The following is a 22704-nucleotide window of genomic DNA, read 5'->3' on the forward strand; positions in this document are numbered from 1 at the left end:
TTAAATCAAAATTATGTAGTAATATTAATTTTGTTCATGTTTATTTAATGTCATATTTTATATAAAAATGAGATAATCATTCTCAGGAGTTGGCTTTGCTGCTAACCAAAAACCATTTAATGTTTGGTTCCGTATGATAAATAGTGTGCCTCTAAGATTTTATCAACAGAAAAAGCTTTAGACTTGAAGGTGGATATTTATTTCCAGTTCTGGGGTAATAAGGACACTTGGGCAAATTATAATCTGCTTCAACCTAGTTTTCCTTTTTTTTAAAAGATGAAAGAATGAGTTTTGAGGACCCGTTTAACTCTAAAAACTAAGATACTTGATAAAAATGGGTTTGATAGCTATTTAGATCAATGTAGGAAAACTTATTCTTAGCAAACTATCTGTATCCCTCGTTACCTTGTAAATTTTACGAGTGCAAGATGGCGACCTATTTATCTTAGTACACGAGTGACAAATATGATGTCTAGTATGTATCCAGTGCTCCATAATTGCAGAATAAATAATTAATGTCATTGCATCAAAGTTAAAACCAGAAAATAGTGTTCTGTTGTGACTTGCTAAAATAAAAATCTAGAAAAATGTGCACACACACACACACACACACACACTTGAACCTTGTTAGAAGACTTACAGGATAACGTGAGAAGTTTCAGATGGCAATTGTTAAGTTAAATCTTAAACACTGTGACATTATAAGTGGTGCAAACATTCAATTAAAGCTATAAAACCCAAACTTAAAAGATTGTGTGTAATTTATTTGAAGAAGCAGTGTCTTCTAGCTTGATGCAGATTCTTCTTAAATTACTAAAGAGCTAGACCTTTAAAACTACTTGGCAAGATAGTTTTATTGCTTGCTAATCAGGCTGCACGTTTTTACAACACACTTGTATGTAAAATTGAAAAACTCAACAGCTTTTCAGATATTTGAAAAACAAAGCTCAGCATTTGCCCTTTTCATTGATTCTCTTCTTATCCTTTCTATTTCAAGATAGTTTGTTTGCATTTAGGGTATGTGGTAACACTGGAAATAACACTAGTCTAATTTTTTCTTACAGAAAAGCTTTCATTTGGGCCTTTTATTATGAGTTTAGTCACTTTTCTTATTGCTTCACTGCTAGTGAATACACGTAATGTCTCCCTGTTCTGTGGAAAGTCAACACATCAAAATATTTGAAAGGATCAATTCAGAATTTAGTACTGCTGTCTTTTCAGGTCCCAATTCCTGTTATTAGATAGGCCGTGGTAAAGTTTTGCTGAGTACAGGGATATCAAGTGGTCCTGTCCCAGGGCCTGTGTTTGCAGTGGCAGACTGAGGGAGCCTGCCCTTGGGCCCCAGGGCAGCACACTCTGGCCCCGGCATTAGCTGGTTCAGGTGGGCTGGTTCTTGGGCCTCCTGGTGTCCTGCTCCTGTGCCAGCAGTGGCAGCAGTGGGCAGGTTCTCAAGGCCTTGGACAGTGGGTGTGGTGTGGGTGATGGCAGTAGCAGAGGCTGAACAAACCTCTGGCTCCCACGCTGTCCACACTGGTGCTGGTGTTGGCTGTGATGGGCTGAGAGCCAGTTCCCAGATCACAGGCAGTGGGTGCCAGCTGTGGTGGCAGTAGCAGGTTGGGTGGGCCTGACCTCAGGCCCCTGACAGGAGTGCACAGGTGACACCAGTGGTGGACTCAACTGAGCACTGCGTGGCCCCTAGGTTCCCAGATGGGACAGCATGCTCTGGCACTGGAGGGGCTGAGCTGGCCAGGCAGACCTGACCTTAGGGCCCTCAGTGGTGCATGCAGGGGCTCTGATAGGCAGGGGCAGGGTGATCCCTAGGACCAAGGTGAAATGCAGGGGTGGAGGCAGCAGCAGCTGTGCTGCAGCCCTGCTACTCAGGGGGGTGGGGTTGTTTTCAGTGGCAGCAGCCCTAAGCAGGCAGCTGGGGAGCTCACACTTTGGCCCTGGCTCTTGTAGCGTCTCTTGTGGGCAGGGGAATTTGTCCTCAGGACATGTGAAAATGCATGGCATCTTCACTGCTGGGGGCAGTGGGGTCAGTAGGGTCTTTGGAATGGCTCACGCTTCAGCCCTGGCTGCAACAGCACCAGCCAGTCACAGCAGGGGCTGCGGGCAGGGAATGTTGATGTGTGGAGGATGTGTGGGGGCAGGGCTGTTGAGCCCCCAGGCATGATGCCCTTTGGTGGGAACTGGACTCTCTGTATGCACTGTGCTATTAGGGATGGGGTTGTATCCAGCATGAGAGCCCTCTCTGGGGCAATGCTGTCCTGCGACCTCCAGGCTGTGCCCTATGTTAGTCTCTGGGTGGAGGGGCTTCCCTGTGGCTAGGATTGCAGGAGCCTGTGGTGAGAACGTGGACTGCTGGGATCTCACACTTACTCTTCCTACATTGAGGAGCCCCTCCAGGCTCCCAGTTGATCCAGCCCAGCAGGCTGCCTCAATTCCTTCTTCCTTGCTTTAAGCATTTCTTGTCACATCTCTGTTGAATTCCAGTGTTCTCTCAGATGGTCTATTCAAAGCGGATAACTACTCACTATGTTGGTTCTTCTGTGTGGAGGTGGCAGTACCAGATGCCTCTAGTCAGCCATCTTGAAGCCCTTCCTCCTTTTGTACAGTTTTGGCTTTTAAAGTATTTATCCTACATATTAGAAATGTAAGATTAATCAGTAAGCATGGGAAGGAGGAACAATCAAAAACTGAAAGCAGTGTGAAACAAATGAACCTACTATACTGCAAATAAATACCACAATCACACTAAAAAGAAAGAAAGAGAGAGAGGAAAAAAAGAGAAGAGTGGTTGCGAATAAGCTTGCGTGGCTCCTTGGAAGGTGGCAGAGTTTGCTGTAGTGGTTCCTCCTGGCCCTGTCAATACTGGTGTCAGGCCCAGCCAGGATGGTGCCTGAAAGCCCGCTGGAGTAGGAACAGAAGGGGACAGGGTAAAGAGTGGTCACCTTCGTGACCCAGAGTCTACTACAGCACTGGGGAGCCAGTTTTAGGAGAGGCACCAGCTTTGACTCTTGGAGCTAGCTGGTGGAAGTGATGGATGAGTATCTGATATTAGCAAGACTTCTACAAAAAGAGGCCCAAGTTCAACAGGAGAATTCACAGAAGAACAAAAGAAACCCACAGGCAATGTTGCAACATGCTTGGAATTGTGAAGTGCAGCTTTACATTCCACACAGTTTCAAGAAGAACTGAAATCGGAAGATCTGAAGAAACTGTAACTAATCCTAAAGAATATTTTTACATATAATAAAGAATTTCCATTTGACGTTCAGCCTGTCCCCTTAAAAAGAACTTTAGTACCTGATGAAAAACAGTATTTGGAATTTGAAGAAGATGAAGAACAGGGTGGTGCTGGAGCAGGGTCTACCGATTCTTTTCCCGCTAGAGTTCCTGGTACGTTACTACTTGTATTAGTCTGTTTTCACACTGCTGATAAAGACATACCTGAGACTGGGCAATTTACAAAAGAAAGAGGCTTAATTGGACTTACAGTTCCACGTGGCTGAGGAAGCCTCACAATCATGGCGGAAGGCAAGAAGGAGTAAGTCCCATCTTACACAGATGGCAGCAGCCGAAGAGAGAATGAGGAAGATGCAAAAGCAGAAACCCCTGATAAAATCATCAAATCTCGTGAGAGTTATACACTATCACGAGAACAGTATGGGGGAAACCACCTCCATGATTCAATTATCTCCCACCGGGTCCCTCCCACAACATGTGGGAATTATGGGAGTACAATTCAAGATGAGATTTGAGTGGGGACACAGAGCCAAACCATATCATGACTTTATTACCAAAGTTGCTATCAGAACCAAGAGTGGTGTTACTCACTACTAGAACTGAGAACATTGGTCTGAAATATGCTAAGCAGCACATACCACTACTTTATTACCAAAGTTGTTGTCAGAATCAGGAGTGGTGTTACTCACTACTAGAATTGAGAAAATTTGCCTGAAATATGCTATATTACAGTTAGTATCAAGGAGCTGAATGACATAGATTTAAGTACTGTGCAAGATACTCCTGTGGCTTTAAGAAAAGAAGATACATATGTTCATTTTAATGTGAACATTGAGCTACAGAAGTATATTAAAAAATTAACCAAAGGTGAGGCTCTCTTCCTTAAATTCAAAGACTACAAGCCTACAAAAATGTTTATCAGCACTTCATGGAGATGGATGAAATTAAACCTTGGCCGCTTGTAATAGAACTGTACAAAAAAACCTACTGACTTTAAAAAATGAAATTGCAATTACAGACCAAGAAACCATTTGATCTTCATTTATTAATACATCAAACTTTGCACAAGGAATGATCCTGACATGAATAACTTGAAACTTTTGTGAATTTTACTACTCATTAGAAACCATCAAAGCTCTGTGTATCACATTCATCCTCAGCAGGTAGGAAGCATGCTGTACCCATGCCAGTAGGCCAGAGTTTCCATAAATCTTCTGAAATCTAGGTAAAGGTCCCCAAACCTCAATTCTTGACTTCTGTGCACCCTCAAGTTCAACACCACGTGGAAGCTGCCAAGGGTTGGGGCTTGAACCCTTTGAAACCATGGGCCGAGCTGTACCTTGGCCCCTTTTAACAATGGCTAGAGCAGCTGGGATGCAGGGCACCAGGTCCCTAGGCTGCACACAGCATGGGGACCCTGGACCCAGACCATGAAACCATTTTTTCTTCCTAGGCTTCTGGGTCTGTGATGGGAGGGGTGGCCATGAAGACCTATGACATGCCCTGGAGACATTTTCCCCATTGTCTTTGGCATTAACATTCGGCTCTTTGTTACTTATGTGAATTTCTGCAGCCAGCTAGAATTTCTTCTTAAAAAATGGGTTTTTCTTTTCTACTGCATTGTTCAGGCTGCGAATTTTCTGAACTTTTAAGCTCTGTTTCTCTTTTAAAATGGAATGCTTTTAATGGCACCCAAGTCACCTTTTGAATGGTTTGTTGCTTAGAAATTTCTTCCACCAGATACCCTACATTATCTCTCTCAAGTTCAAAGTTCCACAAATCTCTAGGGTAGGGCAAAATGCCACCAGTCTCTTCGCTAAAATGTAACAAGAGTCACCTTTTCTCCAGTTCCCAACAAGTTCCTCATCTCCATCTGAGACCACCTCAGCCTGGACCTTATTGTTTATATCACTATCAGCATTTTTATCAAAGTCATTCAACAAGTCTCTAGGAGGTTCCAAACTTTTCTACATTTTCCTGTCTTCTTCTGAGCCCTCTGAACTCTTCCAACCTCTGCCTGATACCCAGTTCCAAAGTCGCTTCCACATTTTCAGGTATCTTTTCAGCAATGCCCCACTCTACGGGTACCAATTTACTGTATTAGTCCGTTTTCATGCTGCTGATAAAGACATAGACAAGACTGGGAAGAAAAAGAGGTTTAATTGGACTTACCAGTTTCACATGGCTGGGGAGGCCTCAGAATCATGGCGTTACTTACATGGCAGTAGCAAGATAAGATGAGAAAGACGCAAAAGTGGAAACCCCTGATAAAGCCATCAGATCTTGTGAGACTTATTCCCTACCATAAGAATGATATGGGGGAAGCAGCCATCATGATTCAAATTATCTCCCACCAGGCCCCTCCCACAACATGTGGGAATTATGGGAGTACAATTCAAGATGAGATTTGGGTGGGGAGACAGCCAAACAATAACACCTGTGAACCACATAAAGCTGCATCTGTTGCCCAGAGTGCCTTTTAATGGGAGAGTCCATTTACACATTTACAATTGATTACAAATTTACAAATTTAGATTGTGATCTATTCACTTTCAATTCTGCCCTATATTTTTAACTTTATTTTTTGGTCTGGATTTATAGTTTTGTCTTTCCTCCTTTTCCTTTTTTCTTTCCTTTTACTTGAAATCCATTTCCATCCACATTCCATTCTGTTTTATTCTTTAAGTTGTTACTCTACAAGTTTTAGTTTGAATATTTAGCTTAGATTCTAGCCTTAGTAACTAGGTTTGTTCATTTCTCAAATAGTACAAAGGACCCAGTACAAAGACCTGCTTTGCCAGTTGGTGTCCAAGGACATCTGTGGTTTATTTATTGAGAAAACCAGAATTGCCAAACTGTTTGAGGAATCCCCAGTTCAGATCAACTGCCGCATTATGATATCAGGGGATTCAGGAGACACCAATTGAACTGATGTCTGAAGTCATTAATAAAGAGTTGTTTCATTATTTCCAACTAAATATGAAAGAAGACTGCAATCAAAGATTTTGAAAACATTGTGAGGCCCAGTCAGAATGTGAGAACAGAAGGAGTTTGGGGGTGATGAGCAGGAGAGGCCAGGAGGCACAACTAGGTGAGAGAAACAGAATGAGAAAGAGGGGACCAACACAAGAAAAGCAGACTTTATTGACAGCACACTTTGCCTAAGCAGTTTTCACAGAGATTTTGGAATCAAAAGCTTGAGGAAAAATGGGCTGGGCATGGTGGTTCATGCCTGTAATCCCAGCACTTTGGGAGGCCGAGGTGGGCAGATCACATGAGGTCAGGAGTTTGAGACCAGCCTGGCCAACATGGTGAAACCCCATCTCTACTAAAAATACAAATTAGCCGGACATGGTAGTGGGCTCCTATAATCGCAGCTACTCAGAGCGAGAAGAGTCTTAAAAAGAAAAAAGCTTGAGGAAAAATGAAATTGTAAGAAGTGGTTAATGTTTTCATAAATTAACCCTAACCCAGAAATGTTAACAAATTACTTTTTGTCGCTTTTGTAAAATCCAAGTGACCTGTAACTGTCACTGGTGACAGGCAGATTTGGTCAGCAATCTCCTTGGGGTCAGCTCATAGATTTCTTTTTTTGTTTAGAAGTTCTCGAAATGGGTGCAGAGGAAATGTCAGACCACAGGTACAATTAGAAAATAAAAGCAACTTCTGTTAATAACAAAAGATAGGTTTTAAAATGTTACCACCACACTTGCTAGACCTTTTAAAGTAAACTATTTGAACCTATGTTAGTTTTCAAGGTAGAAGCTACTTAGGGATGATTTTTTATAGCAATGAGTGGGAGATTTTTTTTAATGAATGTCACTGTGACTTACAGTTGTATTCATTTTTACCTTAGAAAAATATTGAAAGAACGAAATTATGTATGACTAGGGACATTTACATTTCCGGTAGAGGTTTCTATAAAGCAGATTCCATAATGTGTAAAGGAACAGGATTTGTTATAATATATTTAAGCAAAGATCAATTTTCGCTGCTTCCATCTTGACTAAATAAAGACAGTTGGATTTTCTACCTGAGAGAGGCATTAGAAAGTCTAATTTGCAGGAGATTTGTGATAATGACCTGGGAAATGAAATGATAACTATCGGGCCACTGGCAGTTTTTTTAAATCTACCATTTTACTTCTGACATCCTACTTACTAGAAATGAAGAGATTTTCTTTTAAAAGTTCCTATGCAAGGGCCGGGCACGGTGGCTTACACCTGTAACCCCAGCATTTTGAGAGGCCGAGGTGGGTGAATCACCTGAGGTCAGGAGTTCGAGACCAGCCTGACCAATATGTTGAAGTCCCGCCTCTACTAAAAATAAAAAAATTAGCCAGCCATGGTGGCATGCACCTGTAATCTCAGCTACTCGCAAGGCTGAGACAGGAGAATTGCTTGAACCCCGGAGGCAGAGGTTGCGGTGGGCCAAGATTGCGCCATTGCACTCCAGCTTGGGCAACAAGAGCAAAACTCTGTCTCAAAAAAAAAAAAAAAGAGTTCCTATGCAAGAACTTCGCTATTTCATTAAATTAATCAGGTAAATGTAATGGAATAAATGCTTGCTAACAAGCTTGACATTGGCACTTTCCAATTTAAGAATTATTTAAAAAATTTTAAAAAAATGTTCTTATTAAAGGTAAAGTATCTTTGTCTAATTCAAAGCTTATTTAAGGGTTATATGTGAAATAAGGTAAAGAAATCAGGAAATAAGAGATGTAAAGAAAGTTAAAGATGTAAAGTAGTATTTCTGGTAAAAAAGAAACATAATTTTATATACGAAAGAATCTTGTGTGGTAAATATTTGTCCTAAGATAGAAATAATGAGGTTGTTCAAGAAAGAGGGATATTTAAGACAAAACAGTCTAAACATGCTGTGAATGAACTATGTAAGCTGTAATAAGGTTAGTAAGAAGGACTTCTTAAAGGATGTAATGTAAAGGAATTGTTCCATTTTGTAGATTGGTATCATTCGGCTTCTTTAAAATAACCACTTTAAGGACAAAATTCTTAACCTTAAATGCTACAGAATGTAAGAGCTTGTTTGAATTAATGCAGGATGCACAGCTCATTACTGAACAATCTCTGAGTATATGCTATCCAAATGCACAGGGGGTTATTCCTGAGAAAGCAATAGGCCTAGTGAGGCAGGTAATGCCATTATAAGATCTGTTTTCCCTGAGAAGGGGACTGCCCAACTCTCCCTATAAAATACCAAGTGAAGTATCCAAGATGAAGCAGTTAATATGTTTCATACGTAAGCCGTGTTGGACTAGCCTTATGATAACCGGGATATCCTCCCACCAAATAATGTCTATTACCTGGGTCACGGTAAATTTGGGGGTTAAGGGAGCCCCTTTTACATGGCTGCCCCTCCCACAGAATCATAGGTCTGTTTAAGAAGCCTTATCAAATCTGTTGTCCCTCATAGGTCTTACAGATGCAATTCCCTGCTGGGGACCCAAACCCTTTTCACCAGAAATGGTAAAATGGCCTGGGGGTTAAAAAAAAATGCTTCCTGGGACCAGAATATAAAAACATACAGGTTAATAGAATTGTAAAATGTAAGATGTTTAAACAAGCTTTATGTAAGGTAGTTGTAACCCCTTTTACCTAAATGTCTTTTGAAAATGGGCACTATATCTAACTGTGGGATGTTTTCCCCTTTCTAGTACTATAAAACTGAAGACAAGTCAATCTGCTCATGTAAATCTTCCACTGAATAACCTTTTGTGTGGAGCATTTATTGGGGCTGATGGCAAAAATTGTGAGTACTTTTCAATAACAACGACTGAGCTAGAGAAGTTCTACTTGATGGGGCATTTACTGCCTTGCTTTAACTGATGCTACTCCTATACTAATAGAATTAATGTTTTCCAAAAAGTTCCGTGCTCAAACAAAAATGGTTTACGTAGAATCTTGCTACCTAATAAGCAGAGAGCCTTTCTCCTAGGACTAATTGTAAGAAGCTGCTAAATTCTATAGTGCGTAATAGCTCTCAATGAGCTGCTTGTTTGTAAATAAAATTTCCAAGATAAACAAACATCTGGTCTTAAAAGCTGCTGCTCTGTTTAAAGGAGGGTCAGGAAAATCTTTTTCTTTGAGGTTATTTGGGTAAAGTATGTTTTTGTAAGCAAATGTACCTTTCTGCATTCTCCAAAATTCAGATTGTAATTTTAGAACAGTATAGTTGTCTGCACAAGTTCAATAATAGTTAAAAACGTGACACCTAATACTAGATTTCAGCCGTAACCTTTTAAGTACAGATTAAATCATTATTTCTTGGCTACAATAATCCTCTAGAAGGTACCAGATTATAATTTTTTCTTCATGTTTTTAGTTAGTGCCCTAATGGAATAGGTTCCTTTTTCTGTTCTAACACATGAATTACTCTTATAACTGTCAAACTATAAATGTTATTTATCTCTCCTTGTTTTACTTCCAAGGAAACCAACATCATGGTATTCTGAAGACCAGAGATATGAATCTCCCTCATTTGACGTCCTACTGGGCCTGAATCTGTTTCACTGCTAAAGCTCTGCTGCCAAACCTATGCAAGCTGCCTCCCTCTAGGCCCAGGGGCTATCATGGAAGAGGTGGGCACAAAAGATTTTAAGGGCTGGTTTCAAGGGATAAAATTAGGTCAAGATTAAACCCTCTGAATCAAGAAGGGGATACAATAAATGCTCAAACAGCTGGCAAAACAAGATTAGTTGCCTTCTAAACTATTATGTGTCACTTTTGCATCCACCCCAACCATAAAAATTTTCTGCTTGGTATAGAATTAAAGGAAAATATTTACTAACAGGATAAAATACCTTGTAACAAAGCCTCCTGGGTATAATACTCCCAATTTTAGGTTGTGAAGATAAATCTATCTATCTACCTATCTTTCTATCTGTCTGTCTATCTATCTATCTATCTATCTATCTATCTATCTATCTATCTATCTATCTATCATCTATCTATCTATCTATCTATCTATCTATCTATCTATCTCTATCATGTATGTATTTTTAATTACTTTTTAGAACAATGCTTATGTTTTAATTGCTAATTAACAGCTAATTGCTGTAAGTCTGTAACAGAAACCAAGCTTACAGTAGCTCAACACATAAGTTAAAAATGAGTCAGTCTTGTAACTTTTGTCTTTTGGTTTTGTTGTCTTTTTTTACTTAAAATAATAATTTTAAGAAGTTATGAATGCCTGTCTGTATCCATTCCTATATGACCTAGACCAATTAATGGGCTATAAGTCATTTGACTCTAAAAGTCCTCAGACATAGGGAGTCCTGCCAAGGAAAAATAACACTGCAGAATTATAAAACTTCTCCAGTGACAAAACCTTTTCTCTCCCAAATACCAATATATGGTGCAATACAAAAGTGGTGGGAAAAATAGATTTGTCTACTGTTAACACATCTATAACAATTTAGACACTGAGGACCAGGCATTTCTTGCATTTAAATTTTACCCTCCTCAGGATGCTATACCTATGGAGAGAAATTGGCCAGAAGAGAAATTAAGTTTAATAAATTCTAATTTAATGTTGGCCCTACAATTTTTAAGTAAGATTTATCATGAGATCCAAATAACCCTTAATAAGGAGGATAAACACATGGTGAGTCGGATCAAAGAATATGATGATGCATGCAGGGTTTCTCCTGGCTGATAGGGCTGTTTAACTGCCCTCTGACTCTACCTATAACCTTCTTGGACACCTAATCTTTGCTATCTCTATGGTAGTTGTCACTGTATTAGCATTATATATCTCTTGTAAATGTTATGCCAGATACAGCAAAGGGAAGAAGGCACAATTAAAGACCCAGATTATGATAGCTTGCAAAACAGATATGATCTAAGATTCTTTTTAGACTAAACTCTAGGCCTGATTCCATCTCACCCCTTAAACAATTGGCTATTACATCAGGTCAAACCATGTCCTCCCCCTTTATCCAAATCGCTAATATTTAAAACTATATTACCATGAAATCAGAGGACTCTAGGAACAAGCCTTCCTAGCACCATGGGCCCCTGCTAGATGGCCAAATCAGACAATGCTAGGAATGAGCCTTCCTAGTGCCATGGGACATGCTGCTGTTTGTTGGCCTGAACATGCATTCTATGGAATGCTTTTTGGCCAAGAGCGGGGACTGAGGACTAAGCTCTGATTTTTTTATCTTGCCAAATTTCCTACCTAGGGGGTTTAGGGAGTCATGCCCTACAAGCCATAAATTCTCATCAGATGGGTTTTATTTAACCCTGTATACCATGACTACTTTCCAATCTGACTCTGGCATAACAAGGAAGAAAATCAAAATATTTTACCCCAAAAGATGTTTCCTTGCCATACCTTGAAATTTCCCTGCAAAGTCTCTTGTGGAAAAATCCACATCCTATAGAGAATCCCATTTCCCCTTTATTTTCCTTCATTTTTTTCCAGATTCGGGGGATAATCAACTAAGAGCCAGATACCCTTTTAGGTCTAATAAAACCCATTTTACAACCTGATCTCTCTCTGAAGTCTGCTATCTGAGCGCTTCCTCTGCACAATAAAACTTGATCTCCATAATTCTTTATCTTGACCTGAACATTCCTTTCTATTGATCCCAGGTCTTGAGATAAACTCTACCAATTGTCAACTGGAAAATGTTCAAATTTACCTATAGCCTGGAAGCCCCCACTTTTTGTCCTGCCTTTCTGAACCAAATCAATGTATTTCTTAAATGTATTTGATTGATGTCTCGTGCCTCCCTAAAATATATAAAAACAAGCTGTAGCCCGACCACCTTGGGCACATGTTCTTAGGACCTCCTGAGGGCTGTGTCAGGCCATTGTCACTCATATTTGGCTCAGAATAAATCTTAAAAATATTTTACAGAGTTTGACTCTTTTCATCAACAGACATATAGTATGAAGACTACAGTTAATAACAATACTGTGTTGTATATGAAACATTTGCTAAGAGAATAAAGTTTAAATGTTTTACCAAATACACAAAAATGTTAACTATGTGAGGTGATGCAAATGTTAATTTATTTGACTATAATAATCCTTTCACTGTGTGGGAGAAATATAGATAGTGGTTACTGTATACTCACAAATACATTTTGAATTCTCTTCTTTAGATTGGAGTTGAGGAGTGTATGGATACTCCTACTCCTAGATTCTCCCGCATACGTCTTTTTTTTTTTTTTTTTGAGATGGAATCTCACTCTGTTGCCCAGTCTGGAGAGCTGTGGCATGATCTTGGCTTACTGCAACCTCTGCCTCCTGGGTTCAAGCAATCCTCCCACCTCAACCTCCCGAGTAGCTGGGATTACAGGCATATGCCACCATGCCTTGTTAATTTTTATTTTTAGTAAAGATGGGGTTTCACCATGTTGGCCAGGCTGGTCTGGAACTTCTGATCTCAAGTTGTCCACCCGCCTCGGCCTCCCAGATTGCTGAGATTACAGTTGTGAGCCACCACACCCAGCTGATGCTCTCATATATATCTTACTATGAGTTTAAAAGAGGCAATACCCGTGAAAGGAGGAACTCTCCAAGAAGCAGAGTCTGATTGGGTCTTGAAACGTGAACAGAATTCAGAAAGGTAGTGTTAATGTAAAAAACAAATTATGTAAAATAATTTGAAGAGGTTTATTCTGAGCCAAGACGAGTGACTGTGGCCCAGAGAAAAACACAAACCCAAGAAGCTTGGAGTAAGTGGTCCTGAGGCAGTCAGTTTTCAGTTTAGTTGTAAACATTTTAGGAAGACAGGAGTTACAGGCAAATATATAAATCAATACATAGCAGGTATACGTTGGTTCAGCCTGAAAAAGTGGGAAATCTCAAAGCAGTGCCTTGCAAATCATAGGTGGATTTTAGGGATTATTGAATTGACAATTGGTTGAGAGAATTAAGGTATTGTCTAAAGACTTGAAGTCAAGAGAAGGTAATGCTTAAGTTGAGAAAAAGGGGTTGTGGGGGCCAAGTCCCTTGTTATGTAGATGAAACCTCATAGGTAGTAGGCGTAAGAGAGACTAGATGGTAAATGTCTCTTTACAGAATTTTGAAGGTGTCAGACTCTCAGTTAACCTCTGTTAGACTGAGAAAGGCCTAGAAAGAGAAGGTCTGACTGCATTAATGGAGATTCTCAGAGACAGATGTGAATTTTCCCCTCGAGAGATGGCTTTGCAGGGCTATTTCAGTCTGCTGGTCCTGTGGCAACCATTTCAAAATATGACAAAGAAATATATTTTGGGGTAAAATATCTTGATTTATCTTAAGGTCTGCTATCTATCATATGATGCTATACCAGAATCAGGTTGGAAAGTAAGTCACATCATACTGGTTTAATAATAAAAAAAATGTTTAATGAGACTTCATGGTTTGTATGGTGTGACCTAACCCTTGCCTTACATAGCCCTAGCTCTTTTTTATAATTTGGTGTCTTATCACCACAGTCTGTTTTGTCAGTCTTATGATCTCTATTTTAACCTTAATGCTGGTGGGTTGTGCCTAAATTCCAAAAGAAAGGTGATATAACAAGGTGCATCTGACCTCCTTTCTCATGATCTCCAGGAATTCAATTATTCAGGTTTCTCTAGGGTCACCTTGGCCAAAAGTGGGTCTGTTCAGCCATTTGGGGGGCTTGAGATTTTATTTTTGATTTACAGTAGAACACAGGGAGTAGAGGCCTGCAGTACAGTGCAAAGTGTAATAAATGAATGAAGACATTGAATTCACCACTCTCTTATGACCAGAGAATGCCCATTATTTTCTCAGAATAAGGTTTTGTTTATTAACAACAATCTCTTTAATTGAATATTTTAAGAACCTGTAGAGACCTTCAGATAAGAGTTCCTGTGAAATATGCCTTATTTTAATTAAAATAGCTATCATTTTAATTCAGTCCTATTAGTGCCAAGTACTAAGTGCATTTAATGCTTGTTATTGCATTTAACCCCAGGCCCTAGCTGCTATTGTTATTTCCTTTTTTATTAAAAAGGCCACTCAATTTCAACTCAGTTTCATAACAGTGACTCTATTGATAAGCAGTACTGCCCTCAGGCAAGTGGAACCTCTACCTAGGGCCGGTGACCGCGCTGCCCCTCAGAAACCCAGTGATTTAGAGTGCCTTCCTGGAAACTCTCTTGAATTCCTACCTGGTGCCTGAGACTTGCTGAGGCAGCAATGCCGTTCAGGAGGTGTTACCTGTGCCTGGCCCAGGACTGGGGCAGGTGGTGGGTGCAGAGGCTAGTACTAGTCTCACCCCTTGTTGAGTCTCTTAGGTTCTATCTCAGGCATAAGATTGACCTGTTATCCTGAGGAGCTCTAAGCTTTCCTGCTACGGAGTAATTGGCCACCCTAAATTCTAGGAGGGCTTCCAGGCAAATATATCTCTCCCACTGGGCTGGGCAGTATTTATTTCCTGGAATTGCGTGATTGAATTGAATTGGGCTAGCGGCATGATCTTGGCTTGTTTTGGACAACTCAGTCATATAGATACAGATCCCAAAACGGATATTTTGCTGAGGGCCTTACACACCCTAGAGGCAACTCAGTCCATAAGCCCCTTGATAAACTGCTTCCTTTAGGTCAACTGTATTGTCTTGAACATGAGGTGCATGAGAAATAGAAAAAGAAGGAAAGAGTGCATGGCAAATTAAAAAAGAAGAAAAAAATCCTTGTAACTAAAATGTGCAATAAAAAATTCCTTTTGTTCTTAACAATTTAGCAATAACTTAATTTCTTGTTTTGGTTTTTTGAAGTAGCACAATGATGACTCACATGCATGGTGTCATCAGTCAAAAACTTGTCCTCTTAAATAAATATAAATGTTAACAACAAAGTCATTTCAATTTATCCAGAAAGATCCTCTTAGAAAGTATCAATCACAATCACTCATTCTTTATGAAAAATATATTTCTTTGAGTTTATATATTCTTTACATATAACTTTGCTCATACAATTCTCTCTCATAGAGGCTCCCAAATGGATGAATGTAAAGGAGGGAGGAGATTATTAGAATGCACTGTGCATTTTTCCTGTGATAAATACATATGTGTATATAAATATATATATATATATATTTATATATATATACTGTTTCCTCATTCATGCCTTTATCATCCCTCATGGAGACATTCAGATGTCAAGGTCTCCATTTTCCTGTGTTTTCATCCCTTATTATCTAATTCTACCTAAGGCAGTCATCGTCTCACACATAAACATAGTCGTTGCCTCACCTCTTCAATTCCATTCCCCTAAACTTCACTCAAGAGAATAAGCACAGAGTTTCTTACTGACTTCTTCTTTCCAGAATCTGCAGGGCCTGCTATGGGATGTCCCCAGGAGATGATCCCCACGAGGCCAGTATTGTCCAATAGAATGCTGCATAGATGCTCCCGGCTTCAAGCAATTCTCTTGCCTCAACCTCCCAAGTAGCTGGGACTACAGGCACCTGCCACCATGCCCAGCTAATTTTTGTATTTTTAGTAGAGATGAGGTTTTACCATGTTGGCCAGGCTGGTCTCAAACTCCTCACCTCAAATGATCTACCCTCCTTGGCCTCCCAAAGTGCTGAGATTACAGGCATGAACCACTGCACCTGGCCTATAAGTTTAAATTAAATTTAAATAGCCATATGAGGCCCAATGGTTACCTTATTGGACAGTGCAGCTTAGGCCAAGGTCTAGAGTCCTTGGGGTAGAAGGAGCTTGTCATCAGGGCTCTGTACTTTGGTCCTCCGTCTTCTAAGTCTTCTAATTCTCTCTTATAATTTACTGTAGCCCAGTATAGTCTCATTCTTCACATTGATGATTCCAGGGAAGTGATAGTTAGGGTATCTTCCAGGTCACTGGCTTTTCTTTTGTTCTCTGAATCTCATTCTCCATCCACACAATTGCAAAACTGATTCTGGAAACTTATATTTGTTTATGTACATCTATATCTTTTCTAAACCACTTTAATGAGGTTAGCATTAAGAAAAACTTTCAGACACTCTGATCTTTAGTCTTAAAATTTTGCCTTTTTTTTTCTGTTGTGAAATGTTTAGCTGTCCCCTCTGTTGGAATTCTCATGACTTTCTTTTGTGCTTTCTGAGGCAGTAGCCTGGATATAACTGTGAATAGTATCAGCAGTGTATAGGTGACAAGGCAGTCACAGATGTGGATGTGTGGTCTTATTACAGTGTATGACCCTTCTCTCCTGTTCCCAATTTATAACCTATCCACAGCTCAAAGTGAGACCATTCCTAAAGGGTAAAACTACTATGGGACACTAATAAGTCCAAATATGTGTCTTTTAATTGCTAGGGGAACCAGTCAGATCAGGTAAAAGGATGCATATAATTAATATGCAAATAGAGGGGAGAATGAAATAATATAAAATGCACAATTAATATAACAGAAAATATTTTCTGGTAAGAAAATAGACAAAATAGAACAGGCAGCACAAATACAAAACAAATAATAAGATGCTAAATTTAAAACCAAATATATGAAAAATAATATTAAATATAAAGTAGGCTATCTCATTTTTTTACAAACAGCCTATTCATATTCTTAAAACAGTCCAGAAGAATCTAAATTATTTTTAAAAAGTGAATTTAGTAAGGTCAATATAAAAAGTCAATTTTATCGTTATATACTAGACAAAAACAATAGCCAAATTAAAAAAATACCATTTACCGTAACCACAAAGTACAACAAATACTTAGAAATAATAAAATGTGTGTAAGATTTTGCACCCTGAAATTCTACTGAAGTTGTTCATCAGCTCTAGGAACATTTTGGTAGAGTCTTTAGTATTTTCTAGGTATAGAATCATGTCGTCAGCAAAGAGATAATTTGACTTCTTTTCCTCTTTAAGTGCCTTGTATTTCTTTTTCTTGGCTAATTGCTCTAGCTAGAAATTCCAGTACTGTGTTGAATAGGAGTTGTGAGAATGGGCATCCTGGTCTTATTCCAGTACTTATGTAGAATGCTTCCAGCTTTTGCCCATTCAGTATGATGTTGCATGTGGGTTTGTCAACACAAAGCACCTTACAGTAAACAGAGATCATGTCCATACCCACCTCCTTGTGCAGCTGCTGACTCTTACCTGCAAATGCCATCTACTGGCCTGTAGGTTGAAATGCACAGCCTAATACAAAGCCTGCCAACAGAAGTGCATAGGACTACAGAAGAAAACCCAAAAGACTCTACCCAACACAATCCTCCCTAGATGAGAAGAAACCAGTGTAAGGATTCTTCCATCATAAAGAATCTGAATATTGTGACACCACCAAAATATCACTCTAGATCTCCAGTAGTGATCCCTAACCAATATGGAAACATGGAAATGACAGATAAAGAATTCAAAACATGGATTGCAAGGGAGCTCAACAAGATTCAAGATAAGGTTGAAAATCAGCACAAATAAACTTCTAAAGCAATCCAGGAAGTGAGGAGATATAAATCTCTTAAAAAATCAATCAGAGCTACTGAAGCTGAAAAGCTCACTTAAGGAATTTTGAAATGCAATTGAAAACTTTATCAATAGAACAGACCAAGCAGAAGAATTTCAGAGTTTTAAGAATGATATTTTGAACTAACCCAGTCAGACAAAAATAAACTGAATTTTTAAAATGAACAAAGTCTTTGATAAATATTGGATTATGTAGGGTGACCAACCTATGAATTATTTGCATTCCTGAGAGAGAAGAAGAAAAAGTAAATGGCCTGGAAAACATATTTGAGGGAATAATTCAAGAAAATTTTTCTTACCTTGCTAGATAAGTAGATATCCAGATACAAGAATCCAGTTAAGACATGCTGGATACTATACAAAACAAATATCACCAAGGATACATACAGTTATCAGATTGTCTAAAGTCAACACTAAAGAAAAAATCATAAAGGCAGCTAGAGAAAGAGGGCAGATCACATACAAAGGAAACACCATCAGACTAACAGTGGATTTCTCTGCAGCAATCCTACAAGCCAGAAGAGACTGGGGGCCTATTTTTAGCATTTTGAAAGAAAAGAAACTCCAACCATGAATTTTACATCCTGTCACAGTACACTGCATAAGTGAAGTAGAAATAAAATCTTTTCAGACAAGCAATTGCTAAGGGAACTCATCACCACTAGACCAACCTTACAAGATATCCTTAAGGCGGGAGGGGGGACATTTCAGGAGTGGCCTCACCCAGTGCAAGGAAAGCAGATATTTAGATATACCTGTGACAATTTCTAGAACTATTAATATTTCCCCTGCAGTTGCCTCAACTCTGGTACATTTTCACGTAAACCCAGCTGCTTCAGCCACCCCAAAGAGAAGCTGACCTTTCTCTCCTCAGTTCAAGGGGTGGCAACTCACTCTGCTTGGGCTCCCTGTCCCTGCGTTCCTGCTGGAAAATATCTCAAGGCAGGAAGCTGGGCTATCATTGGCTCAACTAGTTTCTTTTTCTTTCCTTAGAGAACACAATCTTGCATTGCCTGTGGTACATTGTCAAAAAATAGTTGCTCCAAATATTTATACTTACTATGTTTGTATTATCTATTCTTTTTTTTAAGGTTTTCTTATTTTTTAATCTAAAACTGCATATTCTACTTAATGTAGAATTTAGATCTCTAAAATAAAACAAAATATGGCAGACATGTACATCATGCATTTTAAGTGGAAGCTAAACTCCATTTCTTTATTTTTATTTTTTTTTATTATACTTTAAGTTCTAGGGTACATGTGCACAACGTGCAGGTTTGTTACATATGTATACATGTGCCATGTTGGTGTGCTGCACCCATTAACTCGTCATTTACATTAGGTATATCTCCTAACGCTATCCTTCCCCCCTACCCCCACCCCACAGGCCCCAGTGTGTGATGTTCCTCTTCCTGTGTCCGTGTGTTCTCATTGTTCAATTCCCACCTATGAGTGAGAACATGCGGTGTTTGGTTTTTTGTTCTTGTGATAGTTTGCTGAGAATGATGGTTTCCAGCTTCATCCATGTCCCTACAAAGGACATGAACTCATTCTTTTTTATGGCTGTATAGTATTCCATGGTGTATATGTACCACATTTTCTTAATCCAGGGTATCATTGATGGACATTTGGGTTGGTTCCAAGTCTTTGCTATTGTGAATAGTGCTGCAATAAACATGTGTGCATGTGTCTTTATAGCAGCATGATTTATAATCCTTTGGGTATATACCCAGTAATGGGATGGCTGGGTCAAATGGTATTTCTAGTTCTAGATCCCTGAGGAATTGCCACACTGTCTTCCACAATGGTTGAACTAGTTTACAGTCCCACCAACAGTGTCAAAGTGTTCCTATTTCTCCACATCCTCTCCAGCACCTGTTGTTTCCTGACTTTTTAATGATCACCATTCTAACTGGTGTGAGACGGTATCTCATTGTGGTTTTGATTTGCATTTCTCTGATGGCCAGTGATGTTGAGCATTTTTTCATGTGTCTTTTGGCTGCATAAATGTCTTCTTTTTGAGAAGTGTCTGTTCATATCCTTTGCCCACTTTTTGATGGGTTGTTTTTTTCTTGTAAATTTGTTTGAGTTCATTGTAGATTGTGGATATTAGCCCTTTGTCAGATGAGTAGGTTGCAAAAATTTTCTCCCATTCTGTAGGTTTTCCATTCACTCTGATGGTAGTTTCTTTTGCTGTGCAGAAGCTCTTTAGTTTAATTAAATCCAATTTGTCAATTTTGGCTTTTGTTGCCATTGCTTTTGGTGTTTTAGACATGAAGTCCTTGCCTATGCCTATGTCCTAGGTTTTCTTCTAGGGTTTTTATGGTTTTAGGTCTAACATTTAAGTCTTTAATCCATCTTGAATTAATTTTTGTATAAAGTGTAAGGAAGGGATCCAGTTTCAGCTTTCTACATATGGCTAGCCAGTTTTCCCAGCACCATTTGTTAAATAGGGAATCCTTTCCCCATTTCTTGTTTTTGTCAGGTTTGTCAAAGATCAGATGGTTGTAGATGTGTGGTATTATTTCTGAGGGCTCTATTCTGTTCCATTGGTCTATATCTCTGTTTTGGTACCAGTACCATGCTGTTTTGGTTACTGTAGCCTTGTAGTATAGTTTGAAGTCAGGTAGCATGATGCCTCCAGCTTTGTTCTTTTGGCTTAGGATTGACTTGGCAATGCGGGCTCTTTTTTGGTTCCATTTGAACTTTAAAGTAGTTTTTTCCAATTCTGTGAAAACCCACTTGAGGAGGCAGTCTGTCCATTTTCAGATCTCAAACTCTGTGCTAGGAGAACCACTACTGTCTTCAAAGCTGTCAGACAGGGACGTTTAAGTCTGCAGAGGTTTCTGCTGCCTTTTGTTTGGCTATACCCTGCCCCCAGAGGTGGAGTCTACAGAGGCAGGCAGGCCTCCTTGAGCTGCAGTAGGCTCCACCCAGTTTGAGCTTCCTGGCCACTTTGTTTACCTACTCAAGACTCAGTAATGGTGAGCGCCCCTCCCGCAGCCTCGCTGTCGCCTTGCAGTTAAATCTCAGACTGCTGTGCTAGCAATGAGTGAGGCTCTGCGGGCATGGGACCCTCTGAGCCAGGCATGGGATATAATCTCCTAGTGTGCCGTTTGCTAAGACCACTAGAAAAGTGCAGTATTAGGGTGGGAGTGACCCGATTTCCCAGGTGCCATCTGTCACAGCTTTGCTTGGCTAGGAAAGGGAATTCCCTGACCGTTCGCACTTCCTGGGTGAGGCGATGCCTTGCCCTGCTTCGGCTCACACTCTGTGCGCTGCACCCACTGTCCTGCATCCACTGTCTGACAAGCCCCAGTGAGATGAACCCAGTTCCTCAGTTGGAAATGCAGAAATCACCCGTCTTCTGTGTCACTCACACTGGGAGCTGTAGACTGGAGCTGTTCCTATTTGGCCATCTTGGAACCACCCCCTGTATTATCTATTTTTACTCATAATATTATATATTCTGTCTTGTTTTCTAGTAGTTTGTGGCGACGATGCTAGTAAATATCCAGCCACATTTCTGCTTAAGACTTTTCACTCTTCCTTGGTGCTGCTTCCAATCTAGGGGAATCTTTCCTCTTGCTCTGTTCTTGCCCTCATATGCCTTCTCCCTCTTTCTTTCCATCATGGGCTAGTTAACATAATGTCTCCAATGTGCCTAGGCTTTTATAGGAGAGAGAAGGTGCCAAATATGATTTCAAACTGTTCCTAATATGTCAAAATTGCTGAGGGAAGATCTTTCCAATGGCTTTGTGCATGTATTGTGTGTATGTGTGTTGCAGAGGGCCATACATAGGGGTTTTAAAGGCCATATAAAGAGCCATATAGAAATTTTAATAAAATATTCTAACTAGTCTCTCTTTAATTGCTGCACTGGTAATTTAATGTAACCCTTTATTTAATCATTTTTGGCACAGAATATTGTTGAATGTGAGGTTCCTGTAATGGCTAATTTTATGGTTCAACTTGACTGGACCAAGGCACAGGATGCCCAGGTATTTGGTTGAACATTATTCTGGATGTGTCATCTGTGACAGTGTTCATGGATGAGATTAACTTTTGAATCTCCTGCTCTCTCTATGTCACTCTCTCTCTCTGTGTGTGTATGTGTGTGTGTGTGTGTGTGTGTATATATACATATATATATGCACATATATATATATATACACACACACACATATATATATATATCCTATTGGTTGGGAGAGTTCAGATTAATACAGTGCTTTATAAGCAATTTCAACTCCATAGAGTCTTTTTGGCCAACTTACTTTAATCTACTTTCATGTATCTTAATAATTTGCACAATATTTTTGGGACTGTTCTGATTCACTCACTTCAAGTGAAGGTAGTGTTGTGAATTTGGGGGAAAATAGAAGAGGATTATAAAAGAACAGCCAGGCTTACAGACTGTCACATAGATAGGACCAAGAGCTATCAAAAATAGGAGTAAGAGCACATGTTACATTTCTCACCAGTATAGCTAACACTTGGGTGGAAAATACAATTCACCAATATGCAAAGTCATAGACAACGGAGAAAAAAGGCATGTGATTGGAATACATACTTTACTGTGAATATTCAGTTTAAAGAACTATTTCCCAAACCATAGTTTTAAGAATTTTTGATGGACCACATTTTCCTTACACATGAAGTTTTAAGATGTGTTATGTAAACGCATGAGATAACATTTTGTGATCTTCATTTTAAAGTATGTTAGCTTCCTGAGATCTCTTTAATTTCCTGAAATGATACCCCAGTTTCCCTCTATTGAAATCATCTGAGGCCAATCTCAACTTAGATGTCCTCCTTGTAGACAGCTTGACTTTGGACTTATATTTTTTAATATAATAATCGCTTTCCTGCTTTCCTGAGGAATCAGTTTTCCCCATATGCATTTTATATGTATTATTCTGTGTACGTAGGGATAATGTGAGAGTGGAGGGCAGTACGGACAAAAGGAAGGAAACTATGAAAGACAATAATTTTGATATAT

At 39.5% G+C, this 22704-nt stretch overlaps 1 pseudogene; it reads left to right on the top strand.

Annotated features, from left to right (window-relative positions):
• Positions 1–1481: 1481 nt before the first annotated feature.
• On the top strand, positions 1482–4211 carry LOC100995640 (axin interactor, dorsalization-associated protein-like; annotated as a pseudogene).
• The last annotated feature ends 18493 nt before the right edge of the window (positions 4212–22704 follow it).

Source organism: Pan paniscus, chromosome 17, assembly GCF_029289425.2.
Source record: "Pan paniscus chromosome 17, NHGRI_mPanPan1-v2.0_pri, whole genome shotgun sequence".
In the NCBI taxonomy this organism is placed as follows: Eukaryota; Metazoa; Chordata; class Mammalia; order Primates; family Hominidae; genus Pan; species Pan paniscus.